Source organism: Saimiri boliviensis, chromosome 1 (genome assembly GCF_048565385.1).
Source record: "Saimiri boliviensis isolate mSaiBol1 chromosome 1, mSaiBol1.pri, whole genome shotgun sequence".
Taxonomy (NCBI): domain Eukaryota; kingdom Metazoa; phylum Chordata; class Mammalia; order Primates; family Cebidae; genus Saimiri; species Saimiri boliviensis.
The window spans coordinates 268701579-268724496 of record NC_133449.1 but is presented as its reverse complement, the minus strand read 5'-3'; the positions used below and the strand labels follow the sequence as shown (position 1 = coordinate 268724496).

General features: G+C 39.3%; 1 pseudogene; it reads left to right on the top strand.

Annotated features, from left to right (window-relative positions):
• Window positions 1-18940: 18940 nt before the first annotated feature.
• LOC101034881 (high mobility group protein B3 pseudogene) lies at window positions 18941-19569 on the top strand (annotated as a pseudogene).
• Window positions 19570-22918: the final 3349 nt, after the last annotated feature.

Sequence of the window (22918 nt, the reverse complement as noted above, 5' to 3'; positions counted from 1 at the left end):
ATAGCCTGTGGTTTAATTGTTCATAGCTGAATGACTCAGTAAAGTTCATTGACTTACAGGATCCTCATTATCTGTAACACACTAGCTTTTACAACTTGAAGGCTCCTTAATGATCGAGGGCGGGGGTGGGGGGGTGGGGGCAGATGGAGTGGGGTGAGGAGTGGTCCAGTTTCACTACAGATCTGTCAGAGCTTGTGACCTGTATCTTTCCTGTGGATCTTAACATACAATTGAGTCTTTGATTATTTCCTGTTCTGTTAGTCTCTAATTGCTCCATCCCTGGTGGCTTTGCTTACCTAATTACATCAAAAGCTCCCAGGAGGAGACTTTATTATAGTGCTAGGCCATAGCAGACAATAATCACATACCTTTCCCACAATAGCTACCATTTCATGAGCACCTACTATGTGCCAGACATTGGATTCTTACAATTACCCAATGGATTCTTACAATTACCCGATGAGAAAGGCATTATAATCCTCACCCTACAAATAAGAAAACCACGACATGGCAGAGCTAAGACTCTATCTCACATCTAACTTAAATCTCATGTACTTTTTGTTAAAATGTGCGCTCTGAATGAAGAGACCCTCCCCTCCCCCCACCAAACAGGCTTTGTGTGAGCAACAAGACTATTCACCTGGGTGCAAGTGGACTCACTCCGAAAAGAGAGTAAGTGAAGAAGAGCATGGGATAGGAGTTGGTTTTATAGGTTTGGGGTAAACAGTAGAAAGTTACAATTTAGGGCAGTTTTTTTGCAAGCTGGGAGGGGGCTGTAGGTTTGCAAGCTAGGAGGGAGTGTAGAGTGTGGAGTCACAAGGTTTACCGAGGTCAGTGACAAAGTCCATTGGCCGTGTCAATTGAGGCTGGAATAAGAAACGGAAGAATGTCTCGAGTTAGTTAGGTGCCACAGGGGTTGATAGTTCTTCCACTTTTCATTATTTTCCAGCTACTTCAGGTTTTCTAATTCTGGAAGGCCCTTCAGAGGTGTACGCACAGGTTACGGGAGTTGCCATGCCATCCACGACGTAGTCAGACCTTACACTTTTCATTAATCCATTTCATTAATCATGACATTTCCATAAGAAAACTTTTTATAGCTATGATGACCTATGTAACTCTCAAGCTTTAGTAACTGCTTCCTATTATGTTAAAACTTTCCAAGCTATCCTTTTGCATTACCTATCTTAGCAATTCTTTAAAACTTGAAGATTGTCCCAATGACCAATGGCTGGGACTTTTTTTACTTGTCCTGCCAGATCCATTTTCTCCATTTTCCACCCAGCTCTGTCCCTTGAAAGTCCAGGCCTTTAAATGGCCAATGGTAGGCATTTACTTCTCTATCCTCTGGATTTCAGTTGGGTTTAGCCAATGGTAGGCACTAGATGGAGGTCAAGGAAGGAAAGAGAGTGCTGACGATAACAATGTTTTTTCTTGCTTTTATAATTCTGACATGACCGGACACTGCAGATCTTTACTGGCTTGGCTAGGACCCACCATGGCCACAGCACCTATCCAGTGGCTCTCTTCTAGAACCATGGCTATGCTCTTTAAGGCCAAACTTCTCCCTTCAGTTGCCCATGCGGTTTTAAGGCTACCAACTTCTCATTCACTATTGCTAACCCCAGGGTGCTTCACCGTCCCTTGTTACTTTCCCTTATAACCAAGTTACAACGATGTAAATAGTCCCTACGTTGAACTTTCCTTGTTCAAAATGAAATTGTTCTATTTGAGGATCTCACTTATTTCCTGCAGGTACTCAGACTGCTACAACCTGAGCTCTGAAATCTATGTTTTAAATTACCGATCAAATGTAAAATGTCTTTTTTGTATATATTACACATTCATTCCACAAATATTTATTAAGCAACTATTGTGTGTCACACACTGGGTAGCAGATGTGGCCACTCCTCTCCTAGAGCATATAATATAGTAGAGTAAATAGATATAAACGAAAAACTACAATTGTGCCATGTGCTTTGAAGGAAATGCACGTGGCCCATTGAGAGCATATGATAGGAGTCAATCTAGTCAGGGAGATCAAAAAAGGCTTATATGAAAAGAAAAGCTTGAACAGATATCAAAGGACAAAGAGCTGTTTATTGGGCATAGAAGGAAAGAAAGATCACCCCAAGCAGAAACTAATGGTTGATAAAAGCCAGTACACAGGAACAGCGAAAGCAGAAGGCCACTTGAGAAAAAATGAAGCCAAAGAGGCTTTGTAGGCCATATTAAAAATCTGCCTTTTTTTTAGATGGATTTCTGCTTTTTCGTCCAGGCTGGAGTGAAGAGGCACAATCTCGGCTCACTGCAACCTCCGCCACCTGGGTTCAAGTGATTCTCCTGCCTCAGCCTCCCAAGTAGCTGGGATTACAGGCACCTGCCACCATGCCTGACTAATTTTTGCATGTTTAGTAGAGACGGGGTTTTATCATGTTGGCCAAGTTGGTCTTCAACTCCTGACCTCAGGACATACACCTGCCTCAGCCTCCCAAAGTGCTAGGATTACAAGTGTGAGCCACCACGCCTGGCCTAAAAATCTGTCTTTATCTTCTAGTTGTAATGTGAAGAATGAATTGGAAGGCCAGAGTGAATTAACATAGACCAGATGGGAATTTATTGCTGGAGTAGACAAGGTGAAAAGTGATCAGGTGTTGGTGGAGAAGATGGAAAGAAACTGACAGATTCTCCCTCTCCCTTAATCTTCATGCATATTATACAATTGTCTTAGGACAATAAATGCCCAACAAATGGGAAAACGCTATCTTCTCATAGTGGGATGGGAGTCAAGAGATATTACTTGGCCAAGCGTGGTGATTCATGTCTATGATCCCAGCATTTTGGGAGGCCAAGGCAAGCAGATCATTTGAGGTCACAAGTTCAAGACCAGCCTGGCCAACATGGCAAAACCCCATCTCTACTAAAAATACAAAAATTAGCCATGGCACAGGGCTGTAATCCCAGCTACTCAGGAGGCTGATGCAGGAGAATCGCTTGAGCCTGGGAGGCAGAAATTGCTGCGCCACTGCACTCCAGCCTGGGTGACAGAGAGAGACTGAAAGAGGATGAAACTCAATAATAAGTAACATATACAGGCTCAGGACATTAAAAAAAAAAACAAAAAACTGTCTCTGTATTGGCTTCCTGACTTTCTCTCTAAAAATTCCCACTACTTAGAAATTCTGGAAGAGGGAGATATTGAACTCGAGTCAGAGAGACCTGAGTTCTCATCTTGATTTGCTTACTTAATATGCTGAGTATGTAATTAATTAATTTCTCTGATCTTAAGATTATTCCTCTGTAAAATGGAATAAATATTTCATAGCATTGTAATAAGAATTAAATTAGGCAATATATGTGTATACATATACCTTTAGTTAATTTAGGTAACAGAAAACTGATTTAAAAGGACTTAAACAATAAAATTCTTATCTAATATACCAGTAAGTCCTAAGATAAGGCAGATTTCAAGGCTGATTGACTTACTAGCCTAATTAATTTATTCCCAACTCTCTTCTCCATCATCCTTAATGTATTGGGTCTTTCTTGAGCTGGTTCCCCTTACAGTTATGAGTTAGAACTATCACATTTAAAGAGAGGAATATCTAAACATAAAAAGGAAATATGTGGCTGGGCACAGTGGCTCAAGCCTGTAATCCCAGCACTTTGGGAGGCTGAGGCAGGTGGATCACGAGGTCAAGAGATCGAGACCATCCTGGTCAACATGGTGAAACCCCATCTCTACTAAAAATACAAAAGAATCAGCTGGGCATGGTAGTGCGTGCCTGTAATCCCGGCTACTCAGGAGGCTGAGGTAGGAGAATTGCCTGAACCCAGGAGGCAGAGGTTGTGGTGAGCCGAGATCGCAACATTGCACTCCAGCCTGGGTAACAAGAGCAAAACTGCGTCTTAAAAAAAAAAAGGAAATATCTGCAATATTGCATACTTAGGTGTAAAAAGCTTTAACCAACAATTACAGATTTATATCTCATTAAATAGAACTAACTATAATGTAAGATACACAAGAATATGACTTTGTGTTTGTTTTGTTTACTGCTGTACCCCTAACATTCAAATAGTGGTTATGACTCAATGAATATTTATTGTTTGAATTGACCACACCTCTAAACTTATTCCAGCCATTAGAAAGCAAAGTGGGATTATCATGTATTGGCACTTTTTCTATAAAGGGGAAAATGATAGCATAGGCTTTGTGGGCCATATGCAGTCTCTGTAACACACTAGTCTTCTTCTTGCAAACTTGTATAAACATAAAAAAGTAAATCCTTATCTTATGGCTCTTAGAATCACAGGCCTAGAACTGAATAGCCCACAGGCCATAGTTTACTGCCCCTTGGCTTAGTCTGATCATTTAAAATGAAACAGAGTCAAGCACCATAACCAGCATAATATGTACAGCACTCAGCTGAGTTCTCAACATATCAAAAGCACTCAGTCAATACTAGCTGCCACTGTTGCTGATAATGTTATTGTTTTTTTCTTGTTTCTGTCACTCTAGGATGGCTGAACTCTAGAATAACCTGCAATAAATCTGCCATAAGAAGTTGACTGTCTCTACACTGGACTAAAGAGCATCTGGGGTACAAACCATGTGAGCCATCACGTAGAAAGATGTACTGTAAAGGAATGAGTAGACATAGAAAATAAGCTCAGGATCAAAAACTAAGATTCACAAAATTAGGAGAGGATATGACAGGTGATATGGGGAAAAAATGAATTATATTCTCAAATATTAGAAAAATCAAAGTTAAAAATGTAAAATGAGTTCCTTTACAACAGGGCATCTCAGAGTCTTAAATAGGCTAATGCACAATAAGTCTTTCCTAGGTAAAATTCTATGTAGCGTTTTCTACACAATAGAATTATTTTCCCAGAAGGCATTGCTACGACATTTGAGAAAATAGTGTTTTAAGGATTATGGCTAACCCTCTCATCTTTGTAGCCATTATTACTAATGACTGATGATATTTGAAACATCGAATAATCAATATAGTTTAAGACTAGCCATAGCCCTGGAGTGAAGTGAGTCCTTAATTTCCCCTGCTAAGCCTATTAACCCTTTTGTTGCTAAAGTATGAGAAGGTAGGAGGGGACCTCAAATGTGTGGGTCAGCTGGAATGGGTATTCACTAAATAATATGAAAGGATTTCAGTATTTTAAGAAGTAATATGGCTGTGCTATTATATACCAGATGACTATCAGCCCTGTCTACATTTGCCAAACAGAAAAAGAAAGATGAGGTGGCTTTTCAAGGACTACAAACCAGTAAATGGAAAAGCTGGAATTCGAATCTGGTCTTCAAGGATCCAAATCTTCTACTGCTTTCTCTCTGCCTCCCACTTTCTTTACTTGATCGTTCCTTTTAACATCCTATGGGCCACCACAGTTAAAGACTCAGACAAGGGAAAGAACACCAGATTTGGAGACAGGATCTTATATTCAAGTCCTACTTCTGTTATTTATTAATTGTGAGACTTTAGGCAACTCACTTAATCCAACAAGACTTAGTTTCTTCAATGGGGAAATCTTGGTGATCACACCTACACATCAGGGCAGTTGAAAATGTTTGTAAAATATTAAGCACTATTCAGATGTTAGCCTTTCACATTATTTGCAAATTGGCATTTTCTGCTTAAAAATGTGTATGTTGGAATTTTTTTCCAGATAAGGAAACTCACACTTCACAGACATTAAATTATTTACCCCAGGTCACAGCTAGTGATGACAGAGCCAGGACTGATTTCAAAGCTCTTGACTTCTGATTCATGGCTATTTGCTGGGTAGCCTCCTCTAAACTCCTACCATGGGCTTCCTATAAAAAGAGAAATGTGAATGACCCTAAACTACAGTCACAGCACAGTCGACAGGCCATTGTCATCAGCTCCATCCAAGTTTGTAAGAAGAAGTCCCGGTTTTGGCCCAGCACACATCTTCTAAAGTTCAAGATGTACCTAGCCAATTGCTAGGTCACTCCAGCTGCTCTGGGACTAGAAGTCAATCTAGCACCTCTGGGACTGGAATAGCAGAAAGTGGTTTGATGCTACTTCTGCATAGATATAGCTGGGCAGCCTCCTCTAGCAGGAACAAGGACTAGTGCCATACCCTATCAGGGTCTGATTTTCAAGCCCTCATCTGCCTTAGGCCAAAAGGGTCATGCTTTCTGGTATGCCTATCAAGAGAGAAGAGTTATTCTCAGCCTACGAAGATTTAGGGTGAAGACAACACTCACTGAAAAGCAACAGAAAGTCAAATGGTATGAATATTCCCCAGACCTAGAACTCTAGGCAAGTTGAGTAAAGCCATGTGGTTTTGTGAAATAAACCTGGCTTTGGAGTCAAATATTTTTGGATTCAGAAACCAAGTCTTTCAATTACTAGCTCTGGTAGTCATTTGCATCACCTCCAAAATGTCTGGCTCTATCCTCCAGATGCATGGTAGAGCTATACTTTCTGGCCCACCTGTGGATAGGTGGAGTCATACAACTAATCCTAGTCAGAGTATGATAAAAAGAAGGGATGGATGCCACTTCTAAGTAAAGCATTTGTTGCTGGTATGACACTCTCCAGAGATGCTTCTCCCTCTGGTATAGGAGTATTTGTGATGGTTGCTGCTCTGCAGCCTGGATCCCTAAGTATAATAAGCAGGGCATTCCTGCTGACTCCCAGTGAATACATATTACAAGCAAAAAATAAATCATTATATTTTAAGTTACTGAGTGTATTAGGGTTCTCTAGAGGTACAAAACTAATGTGACAGATATATTTATAAAGGGTACTTTATTAAGTATTCACTCACATGATCACAAGGTCCCACAATAAGTGGTCTACAAGCTGAGGAACAAGGAGAGTCAGTCTCAGTCCCAAAACTACAGAACTTGGACTTCAATATTCTGAGGTAAGAAGCATCCAGCATGGGAGCAAGATGTAGGCTGGCAGGCTAGGCCAGTCTTGCCTTTCACATTTTTCTGCCTGCTTTATATTCTAGCCACTCTGGCAGCTAATTAGATGGTGCCCATCAACATAAAGAGTGGGTCTGCCTTTCCCAGCCCACTGACTCAAATGTTAATCTCCTTTGGCAACAGCATCAGACACACCCAGGATCAATACTTTGCATCCTTCAATGTAATCAAGTTGGTACTCAGTATTAACCCTCACACTGAGATTTAGAGATTGTTTATTATTACAGCATAATCTAACATATCCAAACTGATACATTAGCTGTGCCATTTTTAATAAGTTATTTAACCTCTCTGAGCATAAGTTCCTGATGTTTAAAATAGAAATAAACACTTTTTCAGGGTTGTGGGGATTACCAATGGTTTATGTAAAGAAGTAGCACATATTTGGTCCTCAAGCAATGTTACCTGTTAACTATTATCAAAACAGGGAGAAAAGCAGGTGGAAGCAAGATATCCTTAAGACGTACACAGTTTGGAGACTCCACTCAGCAAGTCACTTAGATATAGAGCTTTGGCAGCCAGGTCAGCCAGCTAGCAGAAGGCTACTAAATGCCTCCAGCCAATCATTTATTCATTTACCTTACCAATATACAGTGAATATGTGAACAGTGTCAGTATGTGACAGATATATGTGACAGACATACTGACACTGTTCACATACTCACTATATGTTGATAAAGTGAACGGAACATGCAAAACAAAGTCCAGAAAAAACGAAGTCTTGACTCTCCTGAACTTCACCTGTACCATGTAATACATTTGAATACCTACGTTTTTCATTTTTCTTTTTTTTTAAGATGGCAGAAAATGCCCCATTGTTACATTAATTACAATAAATGCAAATGAAGTGAACTTACCCAGAGAAGCTCTTGTATTACATTTAAGAGAGAAGAAAAGAAAGAGGAGCAATAAAATCTAACCATATTCAGCAATGTATTGCCTACAAGAGACTTTTTTTTTAAAATATTATACTTTAAGTTCTGGTGTACTTGTGCAGAATGTACAGGTTTGTTCCATAGGTACATACGTGCCACAGGGTTTGCTGCAACATTTTTCTTAATTGTACCTTCACAGAGAATGAAAAATTTGGAATTTGATCCTTTGCATTTTAAAGTTTTTTTTTTTTTTACTTCCTGGAAAAATGTTTGCACATTTTAACATTTAATTTCCACTGCACACTAAAAAGTAAGAAAAATTACCTATATAAATTCACAGGTGGGAAAACTAGGGCAGGGGAAGTTTTTGTTTTGTTTTGTTTTGTTTTTTTCAGCACCCAGTAGCACTCCTAGGTCTAGGATTTATACTCTCAGGGTCTTAATTAAGGATTTATTTTTTCTAATCCCAGGTTGACAATAAAGATCTGATTCACCATTTTAGGAGGCATGGTGGGCGGATCACTTGAGGCCAGAAGTTTGAGACCGGCCCGGCCAATATGGTGAAACCCTCTCTCAACTAAAAATAGAAAATGTACCCAGGTATTGTGGCACACACCTGTAATCCCAGTTAACTGACGTGGCTGAGGCACTAGCATTGCTTGAATCTGGGAGGCAGGGGTTGCAGGGAGCTGAGATCTTGCCACTGCACTCCAGCCTGGGCAACAGAGTGACATTCTGTCTCAAAAAAATAAAAAAATAAAAGTTTGAATCACCATTTTGCCTAAGAGATGCTCCTGGATAACTCCTATGTGAAAGTGCTCCAGGTGAAAGACCTAAGAAAGTGGTCATTCTCTGATTGTAACACAACATAAACAGGATACTAGACAGAAGTGCCCCTGTATCAAATTCTGCCTACTAGTGGATCAAATTTCAGGAAGTCCCTACTTCACAACTCTATGTGTTGAAAGATACCTAAGTACACTTCTAATGGAGACACTTTTACCAGACTGGCATAGAATATAATTAGAAAAGACCAAAATAAATGGTCCCTGATTTGCTGGTGTCTTTCATTTGAATAAATTTCCCAAAAAGCTAGGCCACATCTAAGTTCTCACCAATAGTTCAGTATTTCCCTCTAAACCCAAACCTTGAAATCCAGCAAATCAGGAACCAGTTCAAATGACATCTCTTTACTGAAAATTTTCTTGATTGCCCTATTAAAAGTGATCACCAATCATATTTTGTATCCCAATCTGGCACATGCTATATCCTGAAGTCATATTCATATGGCAGAGAAACAGATGGACTATGCTGGGACTCCACATAAGGACATCATAAAAAATAAAATAAGAAACACAGACTGAGGTAACTTGTGAAGGTCCCTAAATGCCAGATTAAAAAATTAGATTTTCCTCTATAGGCAAGAGTAGCTGCTAGGAAAACGAGATCACTTGTGCTTCTGAAGCAGAGAAAGAAGGTGGGGTGGAAATCAGAGTTTAGATAATGTGAAATGATTGAGAATCTAAACAGTTATTTTTGTCTTGGAGACGTTTTTAGATCTACATTCGACTAGCCAGTTTTGCTTCAAATCCAATAAACAAGCCGGTAGTATACAATTGCAACTGAACACCTGAATGGTTAGGACTGGGAAAATCGTCTCTGCAGCACCATCATCTGTGAAATTTTGGAGGAATTCTCCTAGATCGCTACTTTCACGGACAATAGCTCCTACTTTCCAGCAACACAAGAGGCTCTGAAACATAAAGTACTCTTTCTACAAACGTAAGTAGTTGATTTAACTAGATACTAACTGCCTTCGGAAAGTAAATTTATCCTTACACAGGTATCATTACAGTCACCAAGAGATCCTGGGTGTCTTTAGAAAGCAAACCCATTATTCATTTACAACCAGCACTGCATTCCTTTTCCTAAGTGGCATGTGAAATCCTGAGGTGCTCTCACTTCTACGTGTAAGACACACAGACTGCTCTGCCTGAGTCGAACCAGGAGTGGTCAGGATGGACTCGTAGCATCTCCCAAGTGAAATCATCATGGCTCCCCTCCATCGGCACTGACTCCAACTCACCAACTGTGCTTGGAACAGCTTCGCGTTCTATGTCGCTGGAAATCTGTTGCCCAAGCCAACTCGCTGTCATGAATCCAGTCATATCCTTTCGGAGCTGAACATTTTTAACGAACCGTCGCCATTTTGTTTTTCCCGCGCTTGCCCCAAGAGCCACTTCCCTTCCAGCTGGGTCAGCCAAAGGCTTCTCTGTCCCTCAGTCTTCCAGCGCCCCTCTATGGTACTTCTGCCGTACTGCAAATAACGTATGCTCTTTTAAAAATGTTCCTCATTTCTCCCTAACTACTCTTTGCTACCTGCCAGTAAAGCACCAGCCTTACCCAAATTGCACTTTTAATTTTCTCTGTAACAATGATCTTCCCACTTTTGGTTTACTTACTCACCAAAAGATTGAAAGCTAAGTACCCATTCACATATTTTGTAAATGTCATCTAAAATTTCTCATAATAAATTTAAATAACTGCAAAGGGTGTTTTCAGTGTATTGTAAATAACATTTAAAAACAAAACTGTTGCATCTTTATACATTGGTGCAATGAAAGTTAAATACCCTAGCAACTTGATATGCAACTATTTAAAAACACATAAATGAACATTTAATACACATACTACATTGTTGCTTTTTTAAGGCATCAAAAAGAATGCCCCTCACAGAATTTACCAAAATCAAATATATCTTTATACTATTTCAATCACCCTATAATACTCTCTGCAACTAATATATGTATGTCATTTGAAATATGAATTTATTTTTAATGGCCTGTATCCATAATCTTCTCATCCATATAATTTCTTGTAGACTAAAGTAGCCATTGAAATTATTGGTAGTATACAATTGTTCCAAACAACATATATTACAAAGTTCAATAAAATAAGTTGAACATAAAAAGTAACATTTTATTGGACATATGTTTTTTAATAAGATGAGGGTTTTTTCAATTAGTTCACTAAATAATTATTATTTTAATGAGATACAGCTCAGTATCAATTTTACTTTGACGTTTTTTATTTTTATAAATAAAATTACGGAAAAAACATAGTCACATAAATATGTATAGAAGGAATTTTATTATAGCAATAGACTTTAATGAACTCTTTTAAGTTACATAGTAAAAATCCCACAAGAAATTATCTTCAAGAGTCATTTTTAATAATTTATCAACTGGTTACTTTTATTGAAAACAAGGAATTGGAAGCCACTTGAGTTGCAAAAGGTCTATAATCTGACAAAATCATCCACTTTCTGAAATCTGAAAAGTACAGCAAAAAGGCTTCATCCACAGTAGTAAAAAGATTGATATGTCTTTTTCACTTTGAGGAAACTTGTTTAACCCAATATATATATAAAGGTTTGAAAAACTCGAAATAATATTGACTTGAAATGTGAAAGCAGGCACCATGTCCAGCCATGAAGGTGGCAAGAAGACCCTGAAACAGCTCTGAAAGCAGGCCAAGAAGATAGAAAAGGAAGATAAAGCTTTTTCAAGCAGAAACCAAAAGAGGAGCAGAAGAAACTCAAGAAGCTAAAAGAAAAGGCCGTGAGAAAGGCCTTTGCTTCCTTAGGTGGAAATCTAGGAAACCATCAACTGTTCCCTGCACCTGAGGCAATGGTGCCCCTTGTTTCCACTCATATTTAAAGATCTGCTGTAACCTGTCTTGCCACCTGGCTAGAATAAAAATGTTGTCTTGGAGTCTGTCATACATTTAAGAATAAACTATTGTAAAAAAAATTACATTGTCATATATTTTTCAATAAAATTATTTTCTCTTCATTTGTGCTTTAAATGCACTTGCAGATTTTACTCATTCAACAAGTGGAGAATGTCCGTCATATAACTAATTGCCAAAACCAATCCTTGTCAAATTAAGTCAAACAGCCAAGTCAGATGTTGTTGCAGAAGTCTGAAGTCAAAGAAGTCTTAAATTAAAGATTATTACTTATGAATTCTAAATACAAAATAAGAAAGAGAGAAAGGGAGGACATATAGGTTTTTTTTTTTCTTTAAGAGACAGAGTCTTGCTCTGTTGCTCAGGCTGGAATGCAGTGGTGCTATCACAGCTCACTGCAGCCTCTAATTCTTGGGTTCTAGTAATTCTCTTGCCTCAGCCTCCCAAGTAGATGGGACAAATGTGCACCAACACACCCGACTGATTTTTTTGTTTTGTTTTGTTTTTTGTTTTTGTTTTGTTTTGTTTTGTTGTTGTATAGATGTGGTCTAGCCTTGAAATTCTAGCCACAAGGAATCCTCCCACCTTGGTATCTCAGAGCACTAAAATTACAAGCATGAGCCACTATGCCTGACCTCAGAAATAGAGCTTTGTTATGAATGTGTTGCCTGGATGCAATAAAGTGCTATAGTCCTGTGTGTGTGTGTGTGTGTGTGTGTGTGTGTGTGTGTGTGTGACCAGCTCTTAGTCTGTTGCCCAAGCTGAGTGCAGTGACACAATCACGTGTCACTGCAGCCTTGACCTCCCAGGCTCAAGCGATCCTCTCACTTCAGCCTCCCAAGTACCTAGGACTACAAGCATGCCAATTTTTTATTTGTAGAGACAAGGTCATGCTATGTTGCCTAGGCCAGTCTCAAACTCCTGGACACAAGCAGTCCTCCCACCTTGGCCTCCCAAAGTGCTGGCATTACTGGTATAGCCATTGCACCTGGTCTAGTGCTATAATCATTAATCTTCATCCTCTGGAATGATAACCACTGCACTGAAGAAAATTCTTCCACTTGGAATCTGATGAGTTATCATAATTCCAGGATATGAATACACACATTACAAAGAAGCAAACTGCTTTTCTTAAACTGTCAGTGTTGGGAGAATCTCCCATGAGAAAGGTGGAGGTGGCTAGACCTTTCAGCCCCAAATCTTTTAGCCTATCATTACTCTTCTCTTTGAGGAGGTAAGTAAAGAATAATTGAAAAAAGATTAAATGATTCTTACTAATTAGTGGGAGACAGAGAAGTGAGAGGGGGTATGAACTCCACCCTTATGGTAGGTTGATTGGATTAATGGCTCAATTTTTTACCTCTCCAAGCCCTTTGCCATGTAACCTTGTCATTTCCTCTTAACCTGGCCATGTGATTTGCTTTGCCCAAGAGAATACCAGTATACATGATACTAAAAGCATGGCTCTGCTTATTGCTGTTTCCCTCTGCCATGCGATAAGATGGGCCTGCCTAGACTAGCAAAGATGGGCAAGAAGTGAAGCAAAGAAAAACTCTCAGTCATCCCAGTTGAGGTCATCCTCAATCAGTCAGTAACCAGCCAAACCCCAGGAGCAAGTCCAGCCAAGACCAGCAAAGCCACTGAGCCATCCCAAAGCTGGACACAAGAGGGAGATGGACTGAGATAAACCAAGTCCAGATTAGATTAGCTGACCTGCCACAGACTCATGCACAAAAATAAACATTTACTATTGCATGTCACTGACATTTTATAGTAATTTATTTTGCAGCATTATTGTGGCAATAGATCATTGAAACTACTGCTTACTGGTTCTGTGACCCTCAAAAATAGGGGTAATAATGGTACCTATTCCAAGTGTTGGCATGAACATTAATTAAGATAGTATGCATGAAGTTCTTAGCACTGTGTGTGACACAAAGCCTGCCCTCCAAAAGTGTGTATGTGAGCAGCAGTATACGGATAGCAAGAGAGATGGGGAAAGTGACAGAATTATTGCTGCCTCACCATCCTGACCTCAGGAGGCATTATGTTTTTTGGTTCAAAGAGCATAATAGCCAAGATCAAGTTTAAGCCTTTAAATAAAACTTTTCTGAGGAGTCTCAGAACACAAAAGAAAAATAATGTGAAGCAGAATAATCTATTTTCTGGTGTATCTTCAGTTACATCTTTCAATATCTCTCCTCCTATGGGGATGTCTCTTATTTTGCCTTCCTGCCTCCAACAGAAGTAGGGATATTTCCTCCACCATACAATAGAGCCCTCAAATCTCTCTCTAAGTTCAGACTCACAAAGAGACAGACTTAAAAGGAGCAGATGCTCTCTTCCTGTCTAAGAGGTTTCTCCCCAAAATTAGGGGAATCAATGTCCTGGCAGCAAAATGATCCTTTCCAAAAGTGATATACTCAGATATCCACACCATTTAGAGGGAGATCCCATTACCTAGCCTGCTTCCTTTTGCCTTCTGCCATGACTGTAAGTGTCCTGAGTCCTCCCAGCCACGCTTCCTGTTAAGCCTGCAAAACTGCGTGTCAATCAAACCTCTTTCCTTTATAATTACCCAGTCTCAGGTAGTATACTTTATAGCAGTGTGAGAATGGACTAATATATTAAATGTTCAAGAAATATTATTATCATTATATTATTTTGTTATGTGCTATTACTTATTATTTTACTATTGTATGTGTGTGTGTATATATATATATATATATATATATATATATATATATATAAATTTTACTGTTCATCTAAGGAGTCTTAATTCACACTGCGAATCTCTTTTGTAGTTATTTACTCGTCTTATCTTTTCAATGAGATTGCAAGTTATTGAAGGTATGTTGTTCCCAAATATCTTGTTTGTGGAAGTCAGAGAAATTTAAGATACTCACAGCTTTAGTATTATTTGCTCTCTGGTCACAGAATTGCTAACCTCCCTAATATTCAAAGAACCCCCCTGAGTGCAAGCCTAGCCATGCTGCTCTGCGGGGCTAGCTGAACCAGGCAGGACTCATGGTCTCTGTTTCAGCAATTAAGAAGGATCTAAATGAACATATCAGTTCCCCAGCTTAGGTGATGGGGCCTATGCAGGCCAGATAGACAGACAATCTAGAGAAGGAATATTTTTAAACAAGTAGTGACTAATATAACAAAACCTCCTTCCTGCAGCATTAATAAAAACAGCAAATCCCAGAGAGCCTGGATGTCTAGGTCCTGGGCAGCATTCAACCTAGGATTTTTTTTTTTCCCAGTGAGTCATAATTACTATGGTCCTAACACCTGTCACTAGAATAAGGCAAAATCAGTGTAATCACCAGAGCCATTGCTTCAGGAATACATTCTTTTAATAATTTGGTTGGAGGAAGTTCAAAAATGCAAGTGATGGATTTCAAATGTGGAGTGACCAGAGTTGCCCTAAGTGCGTGCTGAGCTCTCAAAATTTAAGGAAGAAAAAGGAGGAGAGAGGAGTTATATTATAATTACCAACAACAGGAAATCGAGTAATGAGAGGCTCATCCCACTGTGGATAAAATCAGCTCTGATATTAACCATTGCTGGTCTGCATGAAAATATGAAAAACAATGATCAGATTCCCCAATCAAACAATTAATCATGGGGTTGATCTGATAAAAAAACAAGAATTGGTGGCCTAAAAAACAACTGTCTAGGATGACACTCACCTTTTAAGGTAAAGACAGATGAAAAGATGACTAAGCAGGGGAATGGGTCTTTAAGTGGTAGGATAGAGCTTGCAGCTCATGGCTGGGGATTTTATTTTCTTGCTGCTAATGTCATTACATTTCTTAAAGGTCTTATAGCCATCTAGATGAAATTAAAATAACAAACCAATACCATCATCTTATTCCTGGACCACCAGCTTTGTAGTTCATGCTGCTAATGGTCCAATTTCCTTGCAGAGACCATCTAGTTAATTTCCTTACTTTCTAAGAATTCCAAAATTAATTATGCATTTCGTACTAATTGGTTTGACCACTGTCCTAAAAAAAAAAATGGGAGTTACTGCCTCTCTTCCCAAACACCAATGTCTTTCCAGAAGTGTGATTAGAACTTAAGAGAGGGAATAGGATAATAATTCATGTAAAAATTTATCACACTATAATCAAGACCTAATAAATGCTGGTCATTGTTATTATACATGCATATGTTTAGATATAATTACTTTATTAGCTTTATTACAGCTGATGTTCACACAAAAACAAGTATGCAAAACTTATCAGATTACATTATCTTTTCAAAGTAAAACTAAACCTGACCCCAGGTTAACTCTGAACTAGGATGTTGCTTACTATATTATAGGTGCTCAAAAGAAGATGCTAATTAATAATTAAATAAATGATAGCCGGACACCAAGCACAAAGAAAGCCATTAGTCCCAATCCTAGCAGAAGTTAAAGCAGGTACTGTAGAGACAGATTAGAGAAAACAAGAAACTCTCACATACTTGATAGCTTCTTTGAGATATTTGTAAAGTTAAGAATGGGATAAGGTGAACACTAAAGAAAACAGAAAGGCAAGGTTGCTTTCACACCACAGACGCAATGTTGAAAAGGAGTTGCAGTAGAGACCATATTGCCTGCAAAACCTAAAGTACTCACTATCAGACTATTATAGAAACATTCTGCCAACCCCGTCCTATGCAAACAGAAGGCTGTACAAGAAGTAAGCCATTATCATAACAGATTGCATAATCTCTTGTGTAGGAAAGTAAACAATATTTACATTTCTATAACATAGACACTTTTCTAATTCTAAATATTTAGAATCAATTTATAGCTAAAACACAAAGTTCTTAATAATTATTAGGAAACAGGATACAAATACCAATACTATCAACCTTAAGAACATAAAAGTATAGATCTGAAAAGTTGGAAGCTGAAAGTGGGAGAGAAAAGATGTTAAGAAAGGACATGATTTTCCTCATTGTGCAAAATGTGGAGTCAAGTGTAATAGTTATTTAACATTTACAAGTGTAATCATGAAATAACAAAAATAGTCATACGTTTGTATTAGGAACGGGTAAGGATATCACAGACAGTATTTATGAGGTAAATCCTAATATAGTAGGATGACAATAGATAATGCCTAAAATATTTAATTCTTAGTTTAATAGTTTAAACAAAGATAACCATCAGAAGAATAAAAAGAGAAAAGGAGAAAAAGGGAACAAACAAATTCAGTGCTATGGTGTGAATGTATGTGTTCTTCCAAATTTCATATGTTGGAACCTAAGACTCAAAGTGATAGTATCAAAAAGTGGACCATAAAAACCCTAGAAGAAAATCTAGGTAACACCATTCAGGACATGAGCATGGGCAAAGACTTCATGACAAAAATGCCAAAAGTAATGGCAACAAAAGCCAAAACGGACAAATGGGATCTAATTAAACTAAAGAGGTTCTGCACAGCAGAAGAAACTATCATCAGAGTGAACAGGTAACTTACAGAATGGGAGAAAATTTTTGCAATCTACCCATTTGACAAAGGTCGAACATCCAGATTTTACAAGGAACTTAAACAATTTTACATGAAAAAAAAATAACCCCATTAAAAAAGGGGCAAAGGATGTGAAGAGATACTTCTCAAAAGAAGATATTTATACAGCCAACAAACATATGAAAAAAAGCTCATTATCATTGATCAACAGAGAAATGCAAATCAAAACCACCATGAGATACCATCTCACATCAGTCAGAATGGCAATTATTAAAAAGTCAAGAAACAGTAGATGCTGGCAAGGCTGTGGAGAAATAGAAACGCTTTTACACTGTTGGTGGGAATGTAAATTAGTTCAACCATGTGGAAGACAGTGTGTCAATTCATCAAGGATCTAGAACCAGAAATACCATTTGACCCAGCAATCCCATTACTGGGTATACACCCAAAAGAATATAAATCATTCTACTATAAAGAAACATACACACATATGTTTATGGAAGCACTATTTACAATAGCAAAGACATAGAACCAACATAAATGCCCATCAGTGATAGGCTGGATAGAGAAAATGTGGTACAGATACACCATGGAATACTATGCAGTCATAAAAAGGAATGAGATCATGTCCTTTGCAGGGACATGGATGAAGCCAGAAGCCATTCTCTTCAGCAAACTAACACAGGAACAGAAAACCAAACACCTCATGTTCTCACTCATAAGTGGGGGTTGAACAATGAAAACACATGGACACAGAGGGGAGCAACACACACCAGGGCCTGGTGTGTGTTGAGGGGTAAAGGGAGGGAACTTAAAGAGTGGGTCAATAGGTGCAGCAAACTACCATGGCACATGTATACCTATGTGACAAACATGCATGTTCTGCACATGTGTCCCTTTTAATTTTTTTTTTTTTTCAGAAAAAGAAAGATAAATAAACAAATAAAAAGGCAGAGCCTTTGGGAGGTGGTTAGGTCATGTGGGCAGAGCGCTTATGGATGGGTTGATGTCTTGATCAAAGGATTTGAGGGAACTATCTAGACCCTTTTGTCTTCTGTCCCTTCTAGCATCTGAGGACACACGGTTTGACATCTCCAGAGGAAATAACGTTTAAGACACCATCTTGGAAGTAGAGAATAGGCCCTCACTAGACACTGAACTTGCCAGCACTTTGATCTTGGACTTTCCAGCCTCCATAACTATGGGCAACAAACTTATGATATGTATTCATTTCCCAATCTAAGGTACTTTGTTATAGCAGCATGAATGGACTACGACACTTGGTCAAAAGTGTTAAAAATGGTGGCCTCCAGGGAGACCTGGGAGAAGGACTGAAGATGGGATGCAGCAGAAGCTCCTGGTGAACCTGAATCCATTGGTCCATGGACCGATACTGGAGAACCACTGTTAGAGATAAGGTCAATTTCCTAGACATTGAGTTTTTTAAAGTTGTTTTCTGGTTCTTAGTGTGAACTATGGTCATTGAAAGTGTGCAGCTCTATGTGAATGTAGCAAAAGGAATCAAGGGTTAAAACCATGTTTCTACTCCCTTTCAGGCTAGGTAAAACCCCCTTAGGTGTCAGTTTCTCCATCTGTATAATGGGATTCAAAATTCTAGACTCTCTGTTACTCAGGAAAATTATCAAGGTGAAATGAGATAATTTTTACAAGTCTGCCTTTTAAATTATGCAAAAAATATTTAAATTATAATTTATTGTCATTACTTGATATGGTCAAAGGGAAGTCAATAAGCCTGATAGCCACTCTGCTGCCAGAAGTCATTGCTGTTATTGTATTAGGCCATTCTTTTTGTTAATGTTTTGAATGCACTTATTAAAATAGGTTATCAGGAGACTATCGAACAATACAGTCAGGATGGCTAAAGGTGACCCCAAGAAACCAAAGGGCAAGATGTCTGCTTATGCCTTCTTTGTGCAGACGTACAGAGACGAACATAAGAAGAAAAACCCAGAGGTCCCTGTCAATTTTGCAGAATTTTCCAAGAAATGCTCTGAGAGGTGGAAGACAATGTCCAGGAAAAAGAAATCTAAATTTGATGAAATGGCAAAGGCAGATAAAGTGTGCTATGATTGGGAAATGAAGGATTACGGACCAGCTAAGGGAGGCAAGAAGAAGAAGGATCCTAATGCCCCAAAAGGCCACCATCTGGCTTCTTCCTCTACTGCTCAGAATTCCGCCCCAAGATCAAATCCACAAACCCTGGCATCTCTATTGGAGACGTGGCAAAAAAGCTGGGTGAGATGTGGAATAACATAAATGACAGCGAAAAACAGCCTTCCGTCACTAAGGCGGCAAAGCTGAAGGAGAAGTATGAGAAAGATGTTGCTGACTATAAGTCAAAAGGAAAGTTTGATGGTGCAAAGGGTCCCACTAAAGTTGCCAGAAAAAAGTGGAAGAGGAAGATGAAGAAGACGAGGAGGAAGAGGAGAGGGAGGAAGAGAAGGAAGTGGAGGAGGAGGAGGAGGAAGAGGAATAAAATAAAATAAAATAGGTTATCAGGAGGAAGGTTAAACTGTTATTCAGTGGCATTATTCAGGTTTGGATCTCCTCTGCTTGGGGAGTTGGGCCCATAGCCAACTATGGAAGCTGGAGTTAGGGGACAAATATTCCCTTCCTCAACTTTCTGGTAAAGGGGTCACAGGTATAAAACCTAACCCTGGATAATTGGATGATTCTTCCTCAGATTTTGAATAGAGAAAGAATGTTGTAAAGGACAGAGACAGTGGCTCAAAGGTGGGAGGTCAGCAGCTGTAGCTCAGTGTGCTCAGGGGCAGTCAGGTCAGTGGCCATACTTCAACCAGCTGTTTCTGTGACATGTCCTAAATTATGTACCTGCTGCTTGGCGGATACAGTTTGGCTCTGTGGCCCCCACCAAAATCTCATCTCAAACTGTAATCCGCATGTGTCAACGGACGGACCTGGTGGGAGGTGATTGGATTATGGGGGGAATTTCCCCCACACTGTTCTCATAGTGAGTGAGTTCTCATGAGCTCTGATAATTTAGGTGTTTGGCAGTTCCCATCTCACTCTCTCTCTCTCCTGTCACCTTTTAGAGAAGACGCTCACTTCTCCTTCAACTTCCATTATAATTGTAAGTTTCCTGAGGCTTTTCTAGCCATGAGAAACTGTGAGTCTATTAAACCTCTTTTCTTTGTAAATGACACAGTCCCAGGTAGCTCTTTCTATCAGCGTGAAAATGAACTAATACACTGGCCTCCCTTAGTTTCTGTCATTTCTGAGCTTAGAAACCTTCTCCTGTATTCTGTGAGTTATTCAGTATATTTTCAGTGGATTCCTTTCTTGCTTGAGATTGATTCAAGACTTTGTCTGATAGAACATTTGTACTAGTGTTTGTTAATCTCATTACAGCAGTTATAGTTGCCATTCATCCGAACCCTGTAGAACCAGATGTTTTGGAGAGGGGTAAAAGAAAGGAAAAGTTTAAATAAATCAAGTAGGGCAATCTTAAATGAGCTTCTATGTAACAGAGAGATGAGCAAGGGCACAGAGGGGATAGCCAGAGATGGCATTCTGAAAATAAGGGAGGGGCTTCTCAAACCAGTTATCAAATGGCACCAAAATCAGATGTTGCTTCCTACTTTATTATTTCTTATTAGCAGTAATATTTACCAAGACACTGAAAGCCTGCTCCTGATCCATGAGACCCTGAACCGTGCAGACCCAGGGCTCAGCAGCACCAAAGTAAGAACTCGAAGCTAATAACAGAGCTTCTTCAAGTATATGAAGCAAAACTAAAAGAACTGAAAATAAAATAGACAAAACAATAACTTTGGTTGTATATTTCAATATCTCTCTCTCATTAAGTGATGAAACAAGTAAACAGAAAATAAGTAAGTGAATATAAGACCTGGGCAATACTATGAAACAATCTGACCTGATTGACATTTACAAAACATTCCACCCAGCAACAATAGAATACACTGTCTTTACAAGTACACATACACTAATTAGCAAGACAGACTGTATTTTTGTCCTTAAAATAATCTCGATAAGGCTGGGTGTGATGGCTCATGCCTGTAATCCCAGCACTTCAGGAGGCTGAGGCAGGCGGATCATGAGATCAGGAGATCGAGACCAACCTGGCCAACATGGTGAAACCCTGTCTCTACTAAAATACAAAAAATTAGCCAGGTGCAGTGATGCATGCTACTTGGGAGGCTGAGGCAGGAGAATCATTTGAACCCAGGAGGTGGAGATTACAGTGAGCAGAGATCACGCCACTGCACTCCAGCCTGGCAACAGAGGGAGACTCCGTTTCACACACACACACACACACACACACACACACACACACACACAATCAATAAATTTGAAAACGTTCAAGTCATACAAATTATGTTCTCTAACTGTGATGTAATTTACTTAGAAATCAGAAACAGAAAGGTACATGGACATTTTCCAAACATTGTATTGCTTTATTTTGCTTATCTTTATTTTCTAAGTGTCCAATAATAAATGTGCATTTCCTTTAACATAAGAAAAAAAAGTTACCATTATTAGAAATAGCTTGCCTTTAAGAGGCTTACTTCTAGTTGGAGAAAGAGACATGTAAATAGCATAATACCTGGTGGAATGGACTAAGCACCCTTGGGGAATGAGGGAGAATTGGTTGGGTCAAGTGTAGTTTCACACCAAGGCAAAACCACCACTCTGTCCAACATCCAGACCATCATCACATTGCTCTATCTGAATCACTGGGCCCGCTGTCTTCATTCATGAAGATTTTTCTCTCAGGGAATCTTTGACCTCTGACTCCCAACTCCCAGCCCTGGCACCCCAGTGCATTAGACCAGAGCATCGATGTTTAAAATTCAGTTGTGAGCTGAGTTCAATTTCCCTCCCACAACAAATGAAGGATGTACCTGGACATCTGCTGCAGTGTCCTTGAACTGCAGATCAAGGACGATTTCTAGAATCACAGTTTACTGCAACCTCAACCTCCCAGACTGAAACTCTCCTCCCACCTCAGCCTCATGAGTAGTTGGGACTATAGGTGTATGCCACCATGCTCAGTTAATTTTATATTTTTTGTAGAGATAGGGTCTTGCTATGCTACCCAACCTACTTTTGAACTCCAGGGCTCAAGGAATCCTCCCCCTTTTGAACTCCAGGGCTCAAGCAAAGCCTCCCAAAGTGCTGGGACTACAGGCACAAACCACCATGCCAGGCCCCTGGGAATTCCAGGCTAGAAGACAACTTGCAAGGGAGAGAGCACCTCTAAAGCCATTGTATCCCCACTGCCTAGCACACAGTGGGTGCTTAGTAAACATTTGCTAATTGTGTCATGGATATATTCAGAATAAAAGCATGAGCCCAAGATTGTTTTGGTGGACTGGTTATTGCTGGGATATTTATAGACTAAGTCTCTTTCCAGTGTTTTCCACCAAAATCTCCTGCTGAGCAGGGCTGAGCAAGCCAAGCAATGAGGAGGTTGGTCCAGATTCTTCAACTCTTTCTCAACATTCTGGATTCACTAAAACTCTGAACACATTTCTACCTGGCAATTTCATCTTTCATTTTTTCAGCCTCAGTGAGTTTCCAACAAAATCGAATCTCTGTTGCAGATCTGTTAGTGTTCCACTCCATCCAAATGCCAGAACCGTCTACTATTTCTAGTTAGAAGCCTCCCAAGGCTCATGCCTGAGGAAGGAATAGCAGGGAATCCCAATTTACTCTCAAACAAACTAAAAGTAAAAAAGCCAAGAGTGAAAAGAGACTGTCTTGCACAATGAAATCCAAACTGCGAGTACTAATTTGTGTTGTAGAAAAATGGACACTGATTTAGGACTGAGATGTTGAGCCCA